Below are 19,998 nucleotides of genomic sequence, written 5' to 3' on the forward strand. Positions count from 1 at the left end.
GCTCCAATATGCATGATATAGCTGGAAGAATGTAGGAGATAAAAAAAAATACTCATTAGGTTTCATTGTATTATGGCTGCTTGTAGTAAGAAAATATACACTTAAAAGCCTGGGAGTATTCACACCCCCATCACTGTACCCAAAGTAAATTATAAACAAGAAATACCAATAGGTCAATTCTAATCTTAACAGAGAAAGACTTTGGACAAATGTGAAGTTGTAACAAGAATGAAATATTTTTGTTTTAAATTCAAGTTTTATTAAATAAAAAAGTTTTACAAAATAATCAGGATATACAGAAGAACCAAATTCCATCACTGCAATCCCACACACACACAAAAGAAAACTACTGGTCACTAATGTGCAGTTTTTTTATGTCCAGGTGCCTGATGTATTCACAGCTGAATTGTTTTGGGTAAAACTGGCAGAGAATCTTAGTAGAGCTCTGATCCGGAATTAGGAGTGTTCTAATTTTGACGCCACCGGTTCTTCCATCATATCCTCCACAAGGAAATTGCCATTTTATCTGTGAAAAATAAGGATAAAATGTAGATATCACACCTCTATGAAATGTATAGGCAAAACTTTGCCAAATTCCAGGCCAAAGACGAAAAATAGGTAGCACTCCGTGATGCAGTAAAACAATCCTTTATTCAATACAAGTGGTGCATGGTTGCAGGCTTGAAGGTGTAGCGGAGGACGGCTGTTTTGCGTCGATTAGAAGCTTCAATGGGCCCAGGTACCAATGCTACATCACAGAGTGACACCTATTTTTTTCCTCTTTGGCATGGACTTTGTAGGACACTGATCATTTCAGGTGTTGAACCCAGGATCTTGCAAGCCGTACACTGTACACTTAGTCTGCCTAATAAGCTTGAAAATGTATATTTTAAAGCTCTTTGGTACTTGTTTTTCTCCTTTTCCTCAACTTTCTCAGATGTATCTATGGATATAAAATGTTCTAGACAGTTTTTCTGCAATAACCCATTTTAGATGTCATTCGCTTCAATAATATTAATGACTGTAGCAAGATATATTCAGCCAACCTCATCCCGATCAGTTTTGACTCATTGTGCACAATAGATAAGATTTGTAGTTCCCCAAAAAATACAGTAAATAGAAGTTGAACGTCAAGTTGGTTGTCGCTTAATTGTCCCAACAACAGACATATTGAATTTGTTATATCACTTTGTTTATTTTTATTGGATGTTTTTGGTTGTCTCTTCTAAGAAAGAAAAATAAACAAATAGAAGAAATAACCAAAAACATCCAATAAACATATCTAGGATTTGGAGGCCTCTGTGATGACTGGTGGAGTGCACTGTCCTCTTACCTGTTACTGTTCTTCTTCCGATGCTTCTTAGATTTGGATCTCCTCTCCCAGTCTTCCTGGAGGTCAGGACAGTCCTCTGAATGATGGCCTAGCATGAGGCAGCTGTAGCAGAACGGTCTTCTGTAGCCCTCCTTATGGTCCACATTCTTCTCACTCAATGATGTATCACAGTATGAAATTATGGCATCTGATTCTCCCAATGTGCATCTTTCTGGTAGATGCAAAAGACCATCAGATGAAGAATCGTCTTTTCTCAGTCTGACCAGCACAGACCAATTCCCAGTCCAAAATCCAAAACTATTGAGGGCCTTAGTGGGACCTTTCAAGACAGTGCAGAAGCGTCTTAGGTGTTCAGCAACCTCCTTCCCTGGTATTTGTGTGTTTCGTAAGGTTACAATTACTTCCACTTCATCTGTACTATCAACGCAGTCGATGGTGAGGGATTTAGGTGTTGTAGACTTCGCCATCTTGTTTCTTCTGACTACAGCTGTAGGAGCAGAAGAGTTCACCAGGGTCTTCTCTAGGAGAATGTATGAGGGCAGAGAGAAGTCACTCCTCTATATCAGACTGGGTAGGAGGGAAGGGGTGTCTTGTCATTGTCTCCTTCATCTTTGGTATCAGGTAGAGTAAAACTGATTTACATAACAAGTCTATTCAGTAGGTGAAGACCCAAAGAAAACAACTTAGTAATGAGCTTCCCTCCAAATCTCTTTCCATGGTCATATGCCTGGATATATTTTTATCCATTTATCTGTCATCTATCTTCTCGATTCTGATACACAGTGCAAACTGACCAACAGTACAAGAAATGTGTCTTTGGCTGAAGACTTTCCTGATAGGTCCCCGTTTCTCCTTACAAGACCCTTGCTAATATTAGTATAGGTATGTGTTGTGTTCATTATCAATTTTTATCTATTTTTAAACATAGATGATAGACAATAGATATATAAATAGATAGACAGATTATAGACAGAGGATGGATAAATAGATGAAAGATAGATAGATAGATAGATAGATAGATAGATAGAGATGCATCTCTCCAGGTCAATAAAGTGCAAAAATTGTTGCTGTTATTGGCCCATTTGGCAAAGCTTTGGTTGCAGTGTGAAATGATCTCATTGTGTTTATTGCACAGATCAGATACATAAAGTGCATTAATTGTAGACATAATTGTACATCACTAACAAAAGTACAAGTGACTGCAGATATAAATCATAATATACCAAATACATAGCAATGCATAGTGCTACATCGTACAAGGTGTGACGTGCATAAATGCATAATACTGCTCATTAGTAAGAATTATTGATGAAGATGACACCCAACCTATTATAGTTGTGTCATCAACATGGCGCCTACGTTTACAATTATGGTGATCGCCTCCCTTAACGAGCACCTCATTGATGTAACCCATCAGCTCAGTCATGTTTTCAAGTGGAGGAGATACATACAGTAGAAGTCCATGTGTGAGACTGGAGCTGGTTGGAGCTCCTGAGTGTCCAGGAGATACCAAGGGTCTGGAGTATGGACAGGAACCAGAGGAAGCCCAGCTGGGAAAACCCAAGGTGCTGTTAGCCATGTAACCAAGAGCGTGGGGCATGGTGTCCTGACGGACGTCAAGCATTGGAACTGTATGAACAGAACAAGACTGGAATAGACTGTTTGTGGGTTCTGTGTTGTTCACATGCCTACCAGGGGTTATAAAGTGGTTTATGAGGCTATAATAAACCAGAGCTTTGGACTTGTTTAAAAGGAATCTGCTCCTGTGTGTTCCAATATCGCTGCCAAGCGAGCATACCCCAGCCCGCTAGTGATCGCTATGTCAGATTTTAAGTGACTATAACTTCCAATGATCAAATTTCAAAAATGTCTGCTAAATTCAGAGATAGGAGGTTCTCTAAAACATTTCTGGATAATGGTAGAATAAAAGCCACATGTGGTGAAGTGTGAACTGAAGAGTCATCATCCCATGGTCTCCTCTTCTCATGTGGAGTTGCTGATGGAAATACAAAGCTGGGTAAAAGTGTGATCTCTGCAGAGTCCATTGTGTCTCAAGGTTAGGTTCATTGAATAATCAAAGTGCCTTCATTATTATTCAATTCAACACCAATAGAATTATCCCAAATATGTTAATTTAATATAAACCTTAAACTATTGATACATTATAAACAAGTTATTTTCTGCATCTTTTAGCTATAGATTTAATAAAACAAAGCAACGGAAGAAGTAAGGCCTCTTTCACACATCAGGTTTTCGGCGTCAGGTGCGATCCGGCGCTTTTGACTAAAACCGGATCCGGCGAAATGCAATGCCGGATCCGGTTTCCCCCCCATTGACTTGCATTAGAGCCGGATCGAGCCGGATGGCCATGCGTTTCATCCGATTTTCGCCGGATCCGGCAATGTGACGCGATCCGGCGTCTGGAAAAAACGGCTACTGTAACGTTTTTTGTCTCCGGCGAAAAAGCCGGACACGCCGGATCCGGCGTGTCCGGCTTTTTCATACAATGAAAGCCTATGAGCGCCGCAATGCGCCTGATCCGGCGACAGCCGGATCCGGCGGCCGGATCCGGTTTCTTTGGTCTGAGCATGCTCAGTAGCTCTGCCCACAGGACATATATAAAAGCAAGACAATGGGACCCTCAGCCACACCCAACATGCCACCCAAGCCAAGAACCAGGAGCAGGAGAAGGCAGCAGACATCTGCAGCAGCAGCACCATCAGCACCACCCCAAATGGAGCAGCATGCTGAACAACGGGAGGGGAGTCCAGCAGCAGATGAGAGACGGTAATTATCAAATCCCCCATTCCTCCAAACTAGGGCTATGGAATATCAAGATATTCATTGGCCCTTTGTTTCTCTTTATTCAACAGCCGCCCAATAGATGCAGCAGCAGCAGCAGCAATGGCAGCAGCAGAAACACCACCCACAGCCATGGAGTCTGGCCATGAGGAAGACAGCACATCTTCTGGGAGCCCTCTCTCGCATCGTCAGCGTTTGACGGTAAGTTTTTATTTCCAAAATCCATCATCTCTGTAATATATGTGTATTCATTGCCTTTTATTTCAAAACAGGAATCACAAGATGAAGAGGAGCTCCCAGAAGAAGAAGGAAGGGGTGGACAGACACTTGGAGTGGGCTCACAATTGGTAAGTTTTTTGCATCAAACGCAGAAACACAACATCACACTACACACAACACATAGAAAACAATGTTCTGCAGACCACACACAGCAAACAAATGCCTACATCCAAAGACATAACATTTTTTGTTTTCTTCTCTAGTCTTCCCAATCTGGTGCTCGGCCAAGAGGTCCTCGCAGTGCCTCCCAGGGTCGTCGGCGACAGCAACGCGGCGGTCACCAGCGTGTAAGTATAAATATTTTTGCTTTGTTTTTTTTGCACTTTTTATTTCATTTCTTTTGTGGAGGCTAATTATGTTATTTTTGTCTTTTTCTTTAACAGCCTTCACAGCGTGCTCCCGACTCTGACGGTGAGGATGGAGGGATTGATGTGGACCGCCTCATCGATCTCGTCAGAGAAAGGGAGCCGCTCTGGAATATGGCTGACCGCCGCCACGCTGACCTGATCGTTACCCGACGACTCTGGGAGGAAATCTGTTCGCTCCTTGTGGACCGCTGGGAGGACCTCGAAGCTCGGGCCCAGATTAAAGAGCGTAAGTATATACAGTACCGGTTGCTTGATTTAAACCAGTGTTTCCCGAACTCCAGTCCTCGTGGTCCCCACGGATCATGTGTTCAGGATTTCTATTTACTTTGGACATCCTGAAAACATGACCCCTGGGGACCATGAGGACTGGAGTTTGGGAAACACTGATGTTGTATACTAACCACTTTGTCCTTTCTCGTTTCAGGGGAGAGAATTGTGAAGCGGTGGCGGTCTGTGAGGGATCGTTTCAAGAAGGAGTTCAATAAAGAGATGCGGGCCCCGAGTGGATCTGGAGGACGCAGGAGCAAGTACAAGTACGCACGAGCCCTGTCGTTCCTCCGGGAGACAATGCTCACCAGAAGGTAAATATTACACACCACATGTGACAAAAAAATGTTTAGATGTAACATTTTTTTTTTCAGCCAGGGCCATACCATGTCACTATTTTAATTGTTTTTTTTTCTCTTTATTCCACAGCACGGTGAGCAGCACTCGGGAGCCTGCACGATTGGACCCTTCTGAGGCGATCCCTGAGGAGACCGGCACCGAGGGACACTTCGACCGCCCCGGTACATCTGCACCTTCCCAGCCTTCCCACACATTCGACCCATCTGTCCCATCCACCAGCACAGGAGCATCGTGGCCGCCTACATTACATGAAGCTGCTGGTGAGGAGATCGCTTTCCCTTTACCCCACCCTTCTGCCCCTGCCACCTCTAGTACACCTGCGGGTACTGGGCGGCAGCGGCAGAGGGGTCAGGAAAAGACTTATGCGCCAGAGTTCTTGCATCTGAATGCATCTTTCCAGAACTGTCTAAAAGTCTTGTCAGAGCAAATCTCCGCAGGCTATCAGCAGATCAACTCCAGCATTCTGGAGGTGAAGACACTTCTGCAAACCATGCATTCAGAAGCAAGATCTTCGCCAAACCACACCTTTTTCAGGTCTGTTGTGGAGCGCATGGAAACGCTCTCTCCTGCCCAGCAGATGCATGTAATGCATTCATGCCACGCTGCTCTCCAGCAAGTTACCTCCCAACCTCCTCCTCCCACCACAGTAGTTCCTCCACCTGCACCCCCTCCAGCCACTTTCCATCCTCCCCCTCCTATTACATCTACACCCCCTCCAGCCACTTTCCATCCTCCCCCTCCTATTACATCTACACCCCCTCCAGCCACTTTCCATCCTCCCCCTCCTATTACATACCAACCACCTCCCCAGCACCAGCAACCTCCCCAGCACCAGCAACCTCCCCAGCACCAGCAACCTCCCCAGCACCAGCAACCTCCCCAGTACCAGCAACCTCCCCAGTACCAGCAACCTCCCCAGTACCTGCAAACTCCCCAGTACCAGCAACCTCCCCAGTACCAGACATCTCCCCACTTCCAGCAACCTGCCCCGTACCAGACATCTCCCCACTTCCAGCAACCTGCCCCGTACCAGACATCTCCCCACTTCCAGCAACCTGCCCCGTACCAGACATGTTCCCACTTCCAGCAACCTGCCCCGTACCAAACTCCTTCCCCATACAACTTGCCATCAACATCATCTGCTCCTACAGTCCCTGCCCAACCCTCCTCTCCACCACCCACCACCTCTTCTGCTTCCCACATGTCCACCCATTCTGTAGTTTTTTCCACACCTTCACCTCTAACTGTTCCTTCCCCACCACGATCCCAGTCCTCTCTCCACACTCCCAGTGTCGAAGTGTCCCGCAGCCCCTCCAGCAGTATTTCCACCACACACTACACAGATTTATAATGTGTGTATTTAAATAAAAATGACCAGTTTTATGGTTTCAAAGCTTTATTAAACAAGTTTATTAAAATTTTAAAAAAGTTTACTAAAAAAAACATTTTTCAATAAAAGTTAAATTATTTTACACTGGTTGTCTGTCATTTCTTTCTGCGGCGAAAAAGGTTATATACAGGGTATTTAAAAGGTGAAATGGTATTCAAAACTAGGTATATAACTGTGGGTAAATTTTAGCTTTTTGCCACAGTTGTGTTCCTGGTTGTGTTTGAAGCAAAGTATTTCACCTAAAAAGTTGTGTTTATTGTTGGTGATTTCCTAACAATGTACACAACTTTTGTTAAAAGGTGAAATACTTTGCATAAAACACAACCAGGTACACACCTGTGGCCTAAAGCTAAAAATAGAGACCATGACAAGATAGCCAACTTTGGTTGGCAAAGGTATATACTGTTGGTACAGGAGGTACACAAGTTTGGTTAGGGCACAAATCTTTCACACTCTGTCATCCTGCCAGTGTACTCTGCCTTGAGGTGACATAAAGTATAGTGCAAAATTGTCCCTCATTACTGAAACCGTCACAGAACTTCTAGTGGTAATGTCATGGTAATCTTGCAAGGTGGTTTCTTCAGAGGTGTCCTCAATGGAAATGGGTTCCTTGCAGATAACAAAATTGTGGAGTACCACGCACGCTTTGATCACCTCGTCCACAGTTTCTGTCTTGAGGTTGATCGCAGTCAATAGGACCCGCCATTTGGCTGTCAGAATACCAAAGGTACATTCAACCATTCTTCTTGCTCTTGTGAGGCGGTAATTAAAAATGCGTTTTGGTCTTGTCAATCCTCTGCTAGAGTACGGTTTCAAAAGGTGTTCTGACAGCTGGAAGGCTTCATCCCCTACACAGACAAATGGCATAGGTGGACCAGATGTTTGCGGCAGCGGTCTAGGTGGTGGGAACTGGAAGGTGTTTCCATACAGTTTACGCCCCATGGCAGACAGTTTGAAAACTTGAGAGTCATTGAAGTGGCCATAGGCCCCAATATCAACCGCAATAAATTTGTATTCCGCGTCAGCGATGGCCATGAGGACAATTGAAAAATATTTCTTGTAATTGAAATATTCCGATCCCGATCCAGCTGGCTTTACAATCCGGATATGTTTCCCGTCCACAGCGCCCAAGCAGTTGGGAAACTGACATATCTGTTGAAACTTGTCAGCAATTTCAATCCACCTCTCTGTTGTGGGCTCTGGTAAAAACTCTTCAGCTAAGGAGTCCCACAGTGCATGGCATGTGTACTTCACAATTCCAGATATGGTGGAAATCCCGAGTCTGTACTGGAAATGCAGTGACGAAAGGGATTCTCCAGTTGCAAGAAATCTGTGGGGAATTAAAAAACAATAAATTAGTTTTAAATCACAGCATTACATACCAAAACTGAGCTATAACACTTGGAGATACAAACTACCACCAACAAGATTGCAGTGAAAGTGTGCTCTGATGCGATCACATCCAATAAATGTGGCTTACCTTAAAGTCACCATCAGACGCTCTGCGGGTGAAACAGAGAAGCAGCAATAGGTGTCCGCTTTTCTTATGAGGTGTGCAATGCGCTCCACCAAGTAATCAAAATTCTCCATTTTCATCCTAACATATCCAAAAAATTTATCCGGGTTTCGTCGAAGGTCCATGCAGAGTGTAGAATAGACCCCACGCGTCATTCTCTTGGCTGTGATGGGGTGGATCCACAAACGTCGTCTACGATGCCTGATGCGCTGCTGTCTCGCTCTCTCCTTCTCCAGAACAATCACCCTCAAACGATTCGCCTTCGCTATAAAATCCGCCAAATTCTTCAAAATATTTCCAATGACAACATCCATCTTCGCCAGTAACTTGCTCTTCTCTCCAACCTGCACTTTCTCCTCTACAACCTGTCAAAGAAGGGCTGTAGGAACATGCTATATATAGTTTTCCAGTAGCCAATCCCGTTCGGAAGGCCACAAGGGTCAATTTTAAAAACCGGATCCGGCGTAATCCGTCGAAAAACGGATAGAAAAACGGATGAACCGGATGAGACGGATCCGGTTTTGTCTGTCAAGAAAAAGACGGATCTGGCAGAAAACCGGATCCGTCACATCCGGTTTTACTAAACATTTGCCGGATCCGGCGTTCCGGCACGACGCCGGATCGCGCCTGACGCCGAAAACCTGATGTGTGAAAGTAGCCTAATCTGCTTCCAATTTGTATCACCATCTCACATCTGTACATACATCTATATGTTTTAACTTTTTTCCTACTGCTGTTTCTATGTCTCCCTTTCTCTCCTATTGGATGTATGAAATATTAATGGCTTTAATAAGTGGTGAATTATGAAGCAGACACTTGAAGGTCCAGATCAATGACAACAACACTTCAGGATACAAGTTCACGAGGTCGACACTTGGGTTACATGCTAAAAAAAAACTGACAAATGGGGTTTTTGGAGAAGGATCCTTGAACTTTGGGTATAGAATGATGAGACTGACAAATGGTGTCACTGTCCGGCATTTTAAGTCAAAGGATTTAATTTTTCTGTACCCCAAGTTTTAGACTGCTGTATCCATATTACTTAATTAGGGTACATCATAGTAAAACTTGGGGTACAGCAAAGTGCGTTATTATATAACATGCTCGCCACTACTCTGTACTCACCCGAGCATCTCGCTGCTCGAGAAGCTCGGAGCTCGCCAAGAATTTCCAGAGTTGCTCGGCGGGAGCTCGGGTCCCCTCCCTGCATGTTTGGCGATCTTTAGTGTGCCAGTGAACATGCAGGGATTGTCTGCCTCACACTGTAATGCTCATGTTTGTTGTGGCATTACAGTGTTTGGTAGGCCGCACAGCGTCATTGTAACGTGCTGCTGCAGTGTAATACAGCGCAACTTCCACCAGAGGGTGATGGTGAGGGAAGAGAGGTTTCACACACACAGCGTAGTTACATAGAGCAACAGCACAGGTGTCACAGGTAGTGAAAGAGAAGTCAGACTAGCCGTAGTCAGCAACTGTCAGGAGCAGAAGTAGCAAAGGAGACAGAAAGTAGGCAGGTACAAGCGAGAAGTCAGGACCTACTAGGAACGTGGTATTAGAAACATAAGACGTAAGCCATTGTCAGGGTACAAGTCAGAGGGTCAAAAGCCAGTCAGAAAGCGTGGTATCAGAAACGGAAAAACCAGAAGCAGGGCCAGAGATCAAGCTGGGTCATACACAAGTCCAGGAAATCAGAGGCAAGATGAACACTAAAGGAATACAGGTCAGAGTCACCAGCTTGGAAGCTGCAGTATAGCTGATGCTGGCCCGCAGGCGGCAGAGGACTGAAATAGCTCAGCCAACTCCAGAACGAGGCAGAGGAGTTTAACCCCCGCATGACCAGTCCAAAGAGAAGACAGCAGAAAACAAACTCTGGACTGGATTATGACAGTTATCTGTATATATCAGACCTGGCATCGCCATGCTCGTCACAGTCTACTACGGAATCAGGCAGTGTTGGGAGAGTTGCTGCTGAGCCAGGGAGAGATTTGCTTGTTTATTAGTTAGTGTAGGAATACCACAATGTATTCTACACATATCCATCTCAACTAATATTCCTTCTGAGGACTAATCCAGCTGCATAGATATCAGTGCTAGGAAGGCAGACAGGGAATGTGGCAGACTGCAGTGCATATAGCAAGAGGTTTCATTACAGTTCTGTCTGCTGCTGCTTTTACAGATATTTATAGACATAACCTCAGGTAGCAGGGGCCAGGAATAATTTTTTGCATCTTAATCCTGATTATTTGCTTAAAAAGCAATCCAGAGAACACCGTTTTTCTGCTCCACTTGCTTGTTGGCACTGCAGAATACAGCCAGATCCTTTCCATTTTACATAGTTAAAAATCTATCTGTTTAAAAGTGTCATTTGTCCATCACACTGATCACATACACGGGTGTTCAAAATTCTGCCATTTCTGGCCTCCATTTAAATTTTTTTGCAGTGTGTTAGCGAAGTTATTGACACCAGTTTGTTGGCCATATAGTTACCTACGGCCAGCTATTTAAAACCGGTTTTCCATCCACGGATCACATATAAGATCGCTCCAAATTCAGCCATTTGTAGTGAATGTGGAAAATATTGTTATCCATTTAAAATGGGAAAGGTGCGTGGCAAGGGACGGGGAACTAGATGTGATGGTGATGGTGAATTCATAGTCCAAGGCCGTGGGCAAGCTGAAATTGTGCCACAACAAACACCCTTATCTTCTCGCCTGACCTTCCTGTCCCAATTACAAGGGGACCGCAGCACACCAGTATTGAACCAAGTAAAGTGTCAAAAAGTTGGTTGGATAGCAGATAATGCTTCCAGTCACCTTGCCACCACCACCACCACCCTGTCTTCCACACAGTCAAGTATCAGTAGCTGTGAGTCTGGACAGCATATTCCTCACCCTGATCCTCCTTCCTCCCACAATGCCGAGTGCCCGGAGACAACTCATTCAACACTTGGAAACTCCAAAGAGCTGTTCACTTTTCCATTTATAGATTCGGGCCTCTTGCCCAGTCCACTTAAAGCGGGGCAAGAGGAGATCGCAGGTAGCGATGCCCAAATATTTGAGCAGCCACAGTCACATGAAGGCGATGGTGGGAAAGTGTCACAAGAGGTGGACGATGAGACACAATTGACAGAAAGTCAGGATGAGGACCAGGGTGCAGAAGTGGAAGATGAGGTGGTGGATGATGTAGTAACTGACTCAACCTAGCAGGAGGACATGCAGAGCAAGGACAGCAGCACACAGGGGGAGGGAGGCATATTACCCCAACAGGCAGGAAGAAGCAGTGTAGTGGCAGCAGACAGAAGGTGGGCAACCATTTCCTGTAACAACAACATGACGGAAGTTGCCAGTACAACTGTTAGGTCTTTCAGAGTCTGGTTGCTTTTTAAAGACTCTGCCGATAGACCCAAAAAAGCAATTTGCACCATCTGCCAGGCCAGCATCAGCAAGGGTAGCAAAACTACCAGCATGATCAGGCACATGGCAGCAAAGCACCCGACTTTGTGGGTCATACCCCAGGATCCAGGGACTGTGACTGCTGGTAACATCACTGCTTCTTCCGCTGTTGTTGGTGGAAGCCAATGGTGCATGGAAGGATGCCTCCTGCCCTTCACATACTCAACTAGCACCATCAACAAGCACGTCCACATCCTTGTCCCAGTGCAGTGTTCAGTTGTCCATACCCCAGTCCTTGGAACGCAAGCGCAAATACGCAGAAAACGCCCCTCAGGCCACACTACTAAATCCCCATATTTTGCGACTGCTTGCACTCAAAATGTTGCCTTTTAGGCTTCTAGAGATGGAAGCTTTCCGCAGTGTGATGGCGGCAGCTGTCCCTCAGTACTCGGTCCTAAGCCGCCACTATTTCTCCCGGTGTGCCGTCCCCGCATTACCCAAGCACGTGTCCCACATCATTAGCAGTGCCCTCAACCATACTGTTACTGGGAAAATCCATCTAACCACAGAAACGTGGACAAGTGCTTGTGGGCAGGGTGACTGCACTCTGGGTTAACATAGTGGAAGCCGGGACCCAGTTGGACCTTGGGATGGAACACTTCCTCCCAATGCTGAGGATTGCAGGCCCTAGGTCAATCAGGGTTGCCCCCACAGTCTACAGCTCCTGAACATCCCCCTCCTCCTCTTCAGCCTCCATCTCCGAAATGACCACATCAGTCACAATCTGGAAGCACTGCAGCACTGCCTCAACCAAGCATCAACAGGCTGTGGTGAAGCTAATATGCTTAGGTGACAAACCGCACAATGCTAAAGAGTTGTGGACAGCTCTGAAAGAGAAGGCAGATCTGTAGCTAACACCGCTGAACCTACAGCCAGGCATGTTCATGTGTGACAATAGCCAGAACCTGGTGGTGGCTCTGAGGCGAGGCGAGCTCACATACGTACCATGCCTAGCCCATGTGCTTAATCTCGTGGTTCAGCAGTTTCTCAAAACCTACCCAGAGCTGCTGGATCTGCTTGTCAAAGTACACCACCTGTGTGCCCATTTTAGAAAGTCAGCTACAGCTTCCGCTGCCCTTTCCGTGCTTAAGCAGCTGTTGTGAGTTCATTTTCCCCTCCGTCATGAGGCCTAGTGAACTCCCTATTCTAGTGAAGGAAGGTAGTGAGCCTGATTATCAGGCACCTGGGACTAATGAAGACGATTGGCTGAGTGGAGTCACTGACTGGATTTAAGGCAGACTACGCCCTTTCTGCCCAGCGGGAGATTTCTCTGTGGACTCTTGGACACCAGTCTGATTCCTGCTCTCCTAAAGATAAGTTTGCTGTTTTGCCTTTTGCATCTAAGTTTTGTTTTTGTTTTTCTTGCTTTTTGGATTCTGCCACTCCCTGCTGGAGTGTGCAGTGTTCCGTGAGCTCTGTCTTCTGAAAGTACCTGAGTGCTGGTTTAGTTTTTGAAGCTTAGTTGCTTCAGGGCCATTTTTATATCAGCTTGTTGGCTATTATAGGGTTTTGGCAGATTGCAGACAGCAGCCTTCCTATCCGTTCCTTTCTAGGTAGTTTTTGGGCCCCGTCTTTGCTCAGCCTGTGTTTCTGTCTGTGTAAGTGTTTTCATCTTGCTTCACCGTCATTATATGTGGGGGGCTGCCTATTGCTTTGGGGTCTGCTCTGGGGCAGTTAGATTTCCCCTTTCCTTCTTTAGGCTTATGTATCTCTCCGGCTGTGATCGAGGGGTCTAGGGCATCGTAGGAACCTCCCACGGCTACTGCTAGTTGTGTTGATAGGGTCAGGGGTCTGCAATCTGATAGTTGCCAACTTCTCTGGTTTTCAGGACTTAGCTGGCTTTTCTGTTTTTGCCTCCTACGGTGACTCAATCATAACAGAATCACCCACCAAACCGCAGATCCTGGGGTACTCAATAGCAGGAAAGAATTGTGTTTAAAAAAAAAAAAAAAAAAGGGGTGTTTGTATATTCTTTCCTCTTTATCTCTGAGGCCATAGGGGGAATTTTTTTTTCTCTCAATGGAGATAAAGCAAGTGTCTGATCGTGTGGAGCAGCTCGCTGCTGAAGTGCGAGGAATTTCCGCCTATCTTGCTCGTTCACATGCTGTTGAACCAAAGATCCCCACACCTGATGTATTTTTTGGGGATCGATCTAAATTTTGAGTTTCAAAAATAATTGTAAATTATTTTTTGCTTTGAAGCCTAACTCGTCAGGGAGCCCCACGCAGCAGGTTAAAATTGTCATCTCTTTGCTGCGTGGCGATCCCCAGGATTGGGCGTTTTCTTTGAAACCAGATGACCCTATTCTGACTAATGTGAACGCATTTTTTCAAGCATTGGGGTTGCTGTACGACAAACCTAATGCTATTGATCAGGCTGAAAAGACCCTGTTAGCATTGAACCAGGGTCGAGAATCTGCAGAGTTGTACTGTCAAAAGTTCCGAAAGTGGGCGGTCCTTACTACCTGGAACGATAGTGCCTTGGCTGCTCTCTTTCGGAAGGGTTTGTCAGAAGCCGTAAAAGATACTATGGTGGGATTTCCTGTTCCCTCTGGTCTGGACGATTCTATGTCTTTAGCCATTCAGGTTGATCGGCGTTTACGTGAACGCAGGATTACACGAGAGGTGTTGCCGCCGGTTGAACAGACGTCTGAACTTATGCAATGTGATAGAGTTTTGTCTAAGGTGCAACGTCAGGAATTCAGAAGGCGTAATAAGCTGTGTTTTTTCTGTGGAGATGCCTCACATGTTATTTCTGTTTGTCCTAAACGTGAGAAACGCTTTGCACACACGTTTTCTGTTGGTGGGGTTCAGCCTAAGTTTCTTTTGGCGATTACTCTGATCTGTTCCCTGTCCACATTTTCCGCCAAGGCTTTTGTGGATTCGGGAGCAGCGCTAAACCTAATGGACTTGGATTTTGCTAAACGTTGTGGATTTCCTTTGACACCTCTGCAGACGCCTATCCCTTTGAGGGGGATTAATGCTACCCCTCTGGCTAAAAATAAACCTCAGTTTTTGACCCAGTTGGTCATGCGGGTCGCCCCAGACCACCAAGAAAATTGCAGATTTTTGGTGTTGCATGGTCTGCATGATGCCGTTGTTCTGGGGTTTCCCTGGTTGCAGATTCATAATCCAGTTTTGGATTGGAAGTCTGTGTCTGTGGTGAGTTGGGGTTGCCGGTGTACCTTTAGTGAGGCTCCGGTTTTTTCCACCTCTCCTCAGTCGCATGAGGTTCCTGACTATTTGGCGGACTACTATGATGTATTTAGTGAGAATGAGTCTGCATCCTTGCCTCCTCATAGGAGCTATGACTGTGCTATTGAACTAAACCCGGGGTGTAAATTTCCCAAGGGTCGGCTCTTCAATTTATCTGTACCCGAGCACGAGGCTATGCGGTCCTATATTAAGGAGGCGTTGGAGAAGGGTCATATTAGACCATCCTCTTCACCCTTAGGTGCCGTTTTTTTTTTTGTGGCCAAGAAGGATGGTTCTTTAAGGCCTTGTATTGATTATCGTGCCCTCAATAAAATTACTGTTAAATATCAGTATCCGTTACCCCTGATTTCGGATCTATTCTCTAGAGTCAGAGGTGCTTGCTGGTTTACCAAGCTTGACCTCAGGGGGGCGTATAATCTTATCCGCATTAAGCAGGGGGATGAATGGAAGACGGCGTTTAATACTCCGGAGGGACATTTTGAGTACCTGGTGATGCCTTTTGGGCTCACTAATGCCCCTTCTGTCTTCCAGTGCTTCATGAACGATATTTTCCGAGACTTTGTCGATAAATTTTTGATTATCTATCTGGATGATTTTTTGATCTTCTCCAAGGATTGGGATTCTCATGTGGAACATATTCGGACTGTGTTCCGGATCTTGAGAGAGAATTCTCTGTATGTCAAAGGATCAAAATGCCTTTTTGGAGTACAGAGAATTTCTTTTTTGGGATTTATTTTGTCTCCGTCAACTATTGAAATGGACCCGGCCAAGGTACAGGCCATTTATGATTGGGTTCAGCCCACTTCTTTGAAGTCCCTCCAGAAGTTTTTGGGTTTTGCTAATTTTTATCGGAAATTTATAGCAAAATTTTCTAGTATTGCCAAACCATTGACTGACCTGACCAGGAAGGGTGCGGATGTGTTGAATTGGTCTCCGGAGGCGGTTGCTTCCTTTCAGGAGCTGAAGCGTAGATTTACCTCCGCCCCGGTTCTGCGGCAACCTGATGTCTCACTCCCGTTCCAGGTAGAGGTGGATGCTTCTGAGATTGGTGCAGGAGCGGTGTTGTCCCAAAAGGATCCGGCAACATCTAAAATGAATCCCTGTGCTTTCTTTTCCCGTAAGTTCTCTTCATCTGAACGTAACTATGATGTGGGGAATCGGCAACTGTTGGCCATGAAATGGGCATTTGAGGAGTGGAGACATTGGTTGGAGGGAGCCAAACATCAAGTTGTGGTCCTCACTGACCACAAAAATTTGATTTACCTAGAGTCGGCTAAACGCTTGATCCCTAGACAGGCTAGGTGGGCCTTGTTTTTTACACGTTTTGATTTTGTGGTCTCTTTCCTTCCTGGAACTAAGAATGTCAAGGCAGACGCCCTCTCTAGGAGTTTCTTTGCTGATTCTCCTGTGGTGACCAAGCCTGCCACCATCTTAGGCGAAGGGGTAGTTCTTTCTGCCATCTTGCCCGATTTGAGACTTGCTCTACAAGAGTTCCAGGAGGACAAACCTGAGCGTTGCCCCAGTGGAAAGTTGTATGTTCCTGACCAGTGGAAGAAGAGAGTGATGTCTGAAGTTCATTGCTCTGCATTGGCTGGTCATCCAGGTATTTTTGGTACTAGAGATCTGGTGAGTCGCACTTTTTGGTGGCCCACCTTGTCTCATGATGTCAGGAATTTTGTGCAATCCTGTGGGACTTGCTCCCGGTCTAAATCTTGTTCTCGCTCTAGTGGGTTGTTGATGCCTTTGCCGGTCCCCAGGAGGCCATGGACCCATATTTCAATGGATTTCATCTCTGATATGCCGGTCTCTCAAAGAATGACTGTTATTTGGGTGATTTGTGATAGGTTCTCTAAGATGGTTCATCTTGTACCACTCCCTAAGTTGCCATCTTCCTCTGAGTTGGTGCCTCTGTTTTTGCAACAGGTGGTTCGCCTGCACGGGATTCCTGAGAACATTGTATCTGACAGAGGAGTTCAATTTGTGTCTAAATTTTGGAGGACGTTCTGTTCCAAGTTGGGAATTCAGTTGTCCTTCTCATCTGCTTTTCACCCTCAGACCAATGGGCAGACAGAGAGAACAAACCAGACCTTGGAGTCGTATTTGAGATGTTTTATTTCCGCTGATCAGGATGATTGGGTTTCATTTTTGCCCTTGGCCGAATTTGCTTTGAATAATAGAGCTAGTTCTGCCACTTTGATGTCACCTTTTTTTTGTAACTTTGGTTTTCACCCTCGATTTTCTTCAGGGCAGGTGGAGCCTTCTGCCTGCCTAGGTGTCGACACTGTGGTGGAGAGAATGCACCAGATCTGGGACCAAGTGGTGGAAAAGTTATCTCTCTCCCAGGAAAAGGCCCAGCGGTTTTCCAACCGACATAGGACCATTGGTCCCCAGTTTAAGATTGGTGATATGGTGTGGTTATCATCAAAAAATATTGCTATGAAGGTGGCTTCTCCTAAGTTTAAGCCTAGATTTATTGGACCTTACAAGATTTTGGAGATTATTAATCCGGTCTCTTTTCGTTTGGCTCTTCCTGTCACATTTAAGATCCATAATGTGTTCCATAAGTCCTTGTTGAAGAGGTTTGTTGAGCCAGTTGTGCCTGAGGTGGCACCTCCGGACCCTGTATTGGTTGAAGGTAACTTGGAATATGAGGTAGAGAAAATTCTGGATTCCCGTCTGGCTAGACGGAGACTCCAGTATTTGGTTAAGTGGAAGGGTTATGGTCAGGAGGATAATTCCTGGGTCTCTGCCTCTGATATTCATGCCAAAAGATTGGTGCGTGCCTTTCATCGGGCTCACCCTGATCGCCCTGGTAGCGTTGTTGAGGGTTCGGTGACCCGTCCTCAAGGGGGGGATACTGTTGTGAGTTCATTTTCCCCTCCGTCACTGAGGCCTAGTGAACTCCCTATTCTAGTGAAGGAAGGTAGTGAGCCTGATTATCAGGCACCTGGGACTAATGAAGACGATTGGCTGAGTGGAGTCACTGACTGGATTTAAGGCAGACTATGCCCTTTCTGCCCTGCGGGTGATTTCTCTGTGGACTCTTGGACACCAGTCTGATTCCTGCTCTCCTAAAGATAAGTTTGCTGTTTTGCCTTTTGCATCTAAGTTTTGTTTTTGTTTTTCTTGCTTTTTGGATTCTGCCACTCCCTGCTGGAGTGTGCAGTGTTCCGTGAGCTCTGTCTTCTGAAAGTACCTGAGTGCTGGTTTACTTTTTGAAGCTTAGTTGCTTCAGGGCCATTTTTATATCAGCTTGTTGGCTATTATAGGGTTTTGGCAGATTGCAGACAGCAGCCTTCCTATCCGTTCCTTTCTAGGTAGTTTTTGGGCCCCGTCTTTGCTCAGCCTGTGTTTCTGTCTGTGTAAGTGTTTTCATCTTGCTTCACCGTCATTATATGTGGGGGGCTGCCTATTGCTTTGGGGTCTGCTCTGGGGCAGTTAGATTTCCCCTTTCCTTCTTTAGGCTTATGTATCTCTCCGGCTGTGATCGAGGGGTCTAGGGCATCGTAGGAACCTCCCACGGCTACTGCTAGTTGTGTTGATAGGTTCAGGGGTCTGCAATCTGATAGTTGCCAACTTCTCTGGTTTTCAGGACTTAGCTGGTTTTTCTGTTTTTGCCTCCTACGGTGACTCAATCATAACAAGCAGCATTTGCAGCTTTGGGGTCACCAACTGGTGTGTGATGTCCCCACACATTGAAAATCTACACTGCAGATGTTGGGAAGGGTTTTTGAGTAGAAAAGGGCAGTTGTTGACTACCAGTATCAACAAGGCCATCAGTATTCAGTTCAGACTCCACACACAAGACCTCAGCAGTGGACATGGATGTCAGTTATATGTACCATCCTCCAAAACGTTGAGGACTCCAACAAGATGGTGAGCGGCGATGATGCATCATCATCCTGCTTCTCTGTGTTCTGAAATGCTCTCTTCTCACAACCAAAGAGGATGCATTGGGGGAGCACGATGAGATTCGGCAAGGAACCATACAGGACGATTACACACAGCCCAGCCTCATCTCATCCCAACGTGGATGGGGTGACAACAAGGAAGAGGAGGAGGAGAACAGGAGCTAGTTTCATGCGCTATAGACAGTACTACCTGTACAACTGTCATACAATCTGTGCAGCATGGATGGCTTGAGGACAAGGAGGAGGAGGAGAGCATTGTCAGTCTGTTAGCAGTCTGGTATGCATGGCTGAGTTTGTTGCGCTGCCTTTTCCGTGACCCTCGCATTCTCAAAATTTTGGGTGACAGTCATTACTGCTGGTTGGTGACACTTCTAGACCCATGCTACAAGGAGAACTTTCCCTCTCTCTCGCGGCTCCTAGATACCCGATGTTTACCTTGGAAACTAGCATGTACGCCGATTTCCAAGGTAAACAGCGGGTATCCAGGAGTCGCGCGGCTCCTGGATACCCGACGTTTACATTAGAAACCAGCGTCCAGCGTCGCTGGGGCTCTCTATGTGACAGCTCACCAGCAATCAGCCTAACGATGTCCAAGCGATCCCATCATGTCGGATCGTTGGTGGGATCACTGGGACATCGTTTAGTGTGATGGGGCTTAACAAACACAAATCCAGTGTCTTTTTTTGGGAGGTCTATTTACATGCACCTCTTCACACCCACACATGGGTATACGCTTCCTGATTTTGGCTATTTGCTGTTGTCCTCCTCCATCTCCTCCTCCTCCACCACCATATCACCAGGGTGACCGTGGTCCGTGATACAACACCCACATAATTATTTAAAAGGGTGTTTATGATGCCCATAAAAAAAAATTGTTATACAGTATGCTCATGTATACACCCCCCCCGAGGGGTAAATGTTTGTCAGCACATACATGGCATGGGTAATACAAGTATAGGAGACCCGCTCCTTTCTATGTGAACATTTCTTTTTATGAGGCCCTCCTCCACGTCTCTTCCAAGGCGCATTGGAGTGCCTCCAAATTTTTGACAGCCCTTGCATTCACTGCACAGGCAAACACTATGGGAGACCCCCTTCCTAATAA

The 19,998-nt window shown here is 45.8% G+C and overlaps 1 long non-coding RNA gene across 1 annotated transcript in view; it reads right to left on the reverse strand.

Moving 5' to 3' along the window:
* Window positions 1-330: 330 nt before the first annotated feature.
* Window positions 331-19,998, reverse strand: part of LOC141085346 (uncharacterized) — a 108,455-nt gene continuing 88,787 nt past the window's right edge. The window contains exon 3 of the long non-coding RNA XR_012231283.1: window positions 331-526. This is a non-coding gene — a long non-coding RNA (uncharacterized lncRNA). The remainder of the gene's footprint in view (window positions 527-19,998) is intronic.

The sequence above is a fragment of the Dendrobates tinctorius genome, unplaced genomic scaffold (genome assembly GCF_039654945.1).
Source record: "Dendrobates tinctorius isolate UK_male_01 unplaced genomic scaffold, ASM3965494v1 ptg000028l, whole genome shotgun sequence".
NCBI classification, from domain to species: domain Eukaryota; kingdom Metazoa; phylum Chordata; class Amphibia; order Anura; family Dendrobatidae; genus Dendrobates; species Dendrobates tinctorius.